Source organism: Glycine soja, chromosome 17 (assembly GCF_004193775.1).
Source record: "Glycine soja cultivar W05 chromosome 17, ASM419377v2, whole genome shotgun sequence".
NCBI classification, from domain to species: Eukaryota; Viridiplantae; Streptophyta; class Magnoliopsida; order Fabales; family Fabaceae; genus Glycine; species Glycine soja.
Window position 1 is genome coordinate 20,395,397 of NC_041018.1, and position 3,831 is coordinate 20,399,227.

Genomic DNA, 3,831 nt, shown 5'->3' on the forward strand with positions numbered 1-3,831 from the left:
TTTGATGAAGACTCTAAATGATGAGGCGCTAGCAGAGGTGGACACTTCGTACCATCTATGCTAGCGGCTCCAACTAGGAGAAAGATGGAGAAGGCTGGCTAGTGGTGTCAGGTGGAACTGATGGTGGTGTACCTTCTGGTGGAGGAACTGGAGGTGCATCTGATGCTTCTTTGGCTCGAATCCTCCTCGGTCCTGGAAAGATAATGGAAAGATCTGCTGGGTTCCAACAGTTCTCCTGATGTATGCTAAGTTGAATGTAACACCTTGAAATATTACTAATTATAAATCGATGTTTAATTGTATTTATCATGTTATTTGACTATATGGTTGACTTGAATGAGTTGAGGTATGACTTGAATTAGTCATGTGTGAATTTTTTGATGTGGATGTTGAGTTATGTCGATTTTTGTTGAGCTAAGTTGAAATTATGAGATTTCAAATTTTACCTAATCCTATTTTAGTAAAATCGCGATCCCGGGTTCGTCAACCGTTGGATCCTCTTTAAATTGTGGCTGGAGGTGCCAAAGACAATTCAACACAGTCTGACCGTTGGGATTTTGAAATTAACAATGTTTTATGTCTTACTAAGCGCGCGGAGCGTGCTAAGCGCAATTCCAACCCAAGAGGGAATTGCGCTGAGCGAAAATTAGCGCAAAGGAAGTTGCGCTGAGCGAGAATTAGCTCAGATTTTCCTCAAAAGCACTTCAATTCTTCATCTTTGGACTTCTACTAATCAAAAATTGTACATATGTTAATTTATTTTTTTGTAATCACCTTTTGTCGATTCTTTGGCTTTTAATGAATGAATATTTCTTTTCTAAGTGTTGGTGATTTTGTCACATTTTTTGCGTTGTTGGTAGTAGCTCATTTATTCCTATGCTCAATCAAATGACATGATAAAAAGAAATTTCATAGGTTTTAGTTTTAGCCAAAGTGTAAGGAATGTTAACACAGGTCGTATAACCTTAATAAACTTAGCTGAATTGTAGTTTTAAGTAATCAATGAGTTCTCAGAGTTGGATAAATAATTTGATTAAGTTCAACCTTGGCCGAGGAGAGTACTCGGGAAGGAATTATTCATCAAACTTCGAGCTCAACCTTAGCTAAGGAGGGTACTCGAGAGGGAACTATTCATTATTCTTCAAGTTCAACCTTAGTCGAGGAGGGTACTCAAAAGGAAACTTTTTGTGATCTTCGAGTTCAACCATAGTCGAGGAGGGTACTCAAGAGGGAACCATCGTATTTCTTTGAGTTCAACCTTAGCCGAAGAGGATACTCAGGAGGGAATTATTTGTGATCTTTGAGTTCAACCTTAACCGAGGAGGGTACTATTCAGAAGTTTGGACCTGCTAACTTGTAATGAAAGATATATCAAGAAAAATCTTTATTGGTAGTTGATTGTTGGAGTGTGCCTCGATAAAACCTCCTAAAAAAAACCCTTTTCACATTTTTATAAGGTTAAAAATCCGAGGTAGGAAAAAGAGTACACCACTCATTACAGGGTATGTGGCTAACTATAGTAAACCTTCAAATGTGTGGAATTCTAGGTCCTCGGGATGACTTCCCTAGATAGTTCTTCCAACTTTCATGCTTTATTCTTAAGGTTATGTCGGATCCTCAAAGGTCCTTCCCAGTTGGCCACCAACTTCCCATCTAACGGGGGCTTTTGGGCTTTGCTACATGCTCTCCACACTAGGTCCCCTTCCTTAAACTGTCGAGTTATGAGAAAGAGTACACCACTCATTATAGAGTATACAACTAACTATAGTAAACCTTCAAATGTATGGAGTTCTAGGTCCTCAAGATGACCTCCCCGGACAGTTCATCCAACCTGTATGCTCCATTCTTCAAGTTGTATCGGATCCTAAATGGTCCTTCCCAGTTGGCTACCAACTTCCCATCTGATGAGGGCTTTTGGGCTTTGCTGCATGCTCTCCACACTAGTTCCCCTTCCTTAAATTGTCAAGGGTCTGGTTTAGAGTTGAAGTGTCGGGTCATAGGCTGCTTGCAGGCTTTGGTCTTGATGATCGCATCCTCTTGTACTTGCTTAATCAGGTCCAAATCCACTTGTAGTGCTTCTTAGTTTTGGGCTTCAGCAAAGTAATGCCTTTGGAGAAAGACTTCTCCTACTTCAATTGGCAACATTGTCTTCATGTCGTATGTAAGCCAAAATGGGGTTTCCTGAGTCGTAGACTAAGGGGTGCATCTGTAAGCCCATAGGACCTCTACCAGCTGTTCGACCCATCTCTCATTGTCTCCATTTAACCACTTCTTCAACTCACTCAGAAACACCTTGTTAGCGGCCTTGGCCTACCCTTTGGTTTGAGGGTGCTCTACGAACGCGACCCTGTGCTTGATGCCAAGACCACTCAAGAATTCATTGAATTTTTTGTCTATAAACTATAGGTCATTATCCGTCAACAATGTATTCGGAATTCCGAAGCATGTGATGTTGCTTTTCCAAAAGAACTTCTAGACCTCTTGGGTAGTGATGCTCGTTAATAGTACGGCCTTGACCCACTTGGTGAAATAATCAATGACCACCAGCAGAAACTTCTTTTGCCCCGGAGCCATGGGAAAGGGCCCAAGAATGTCCATTCCCCAAATAGCGAACAACCAAGGTGAGACCATTGGGTGCAACTCTTAAACTATCCGATATATCAAGTTTCCAAGTCTTTGGCACTGAGTGCACTTTTTTACAAAGTTCGAGCAATCCATCCTAAAGGTTGGCCAATAGTAGTCGGCCTTGAGAACTTTGGTAGCCATGGTCCTTTTTTTGGAATGCAAACCGCAAATACCCTTATGTAGTTCTCGGAGGACATAGTTAGCCTAGTCTCAGTCAAGGCACTTGAGCAGAGGTGAGGAGAAACCTCTGATATACAGTTTTTCGATCACTAGGGTGTACCTGGCGGCTAGTGTTCTTATCTTTCTAGCATGGCTTTTATCGGCTGGGAGTATCTCATGCTTCAAGTAGTCGAGTATCTCCTTTCTCCACCGTAGGGGGGTTTCTTCCACTTGTAAACATTCTTTTCTAGAGACGCTGGGTTTAGGCACTGCATGAATAATGAAGGTTTTAAGTTGTCCTGGCTTAGCGAAGGTAGCCAACCAAGCCAACTCGTCAGCCTTATCACTGACCTCTTTACTTATGTGAGTCACTTGCACTTCCTCAATTTCTCCCCTAAGATTCTCGAACGCATAGAAGTATTTTAGGAGTTAGGGGTCTCAGATTTGAAACACCTTCTTGATCTACTCGGCAACAATCTTGGAGTCATTTCAGCATTGAACCCTTGAAGCACCAACCTCTTTGGTGAGCCTTAGACCTACAAAGAGTGCCTCGTATTCAACCTGATTGCATATGGCTTGAATTTGAAACATAAGGATTGTGCCATGGCCACACCATTGTGTCCTTCCAAGATGAACCCAACTTTGCTCCTGTGCCTGTTGAAGGAGCCATCCATATGCATCATCCACCATTCCTACCCGAAATGTGTTGATGGGGGGTGGAATTCATTAATGAAGTCGGCAAGTACTTATTCTTGGATAGTAACTTTCAGCTCGTAGGCAATATCATATTCTGAGTGTTCGATTGACCATATCATCATTCGTCCGGCCAACTCGAGCATACATAATATCTTGGCTATCAAGCAATCAGCCCGAACAATGATCTTGTGGCTCTAAAAGTATTATCGAAGGTGATGAGCGGCATTGACTAGTGTGAGGGCTAACTTTTCCATCACTTGGCACCTCATCTCCTGAACTTGCAGTACCCAGCTTACAAAGTATATCAGCCTCTGCTCACTTCCTTCCTCCTGCACCAGCACCGTGCTTATG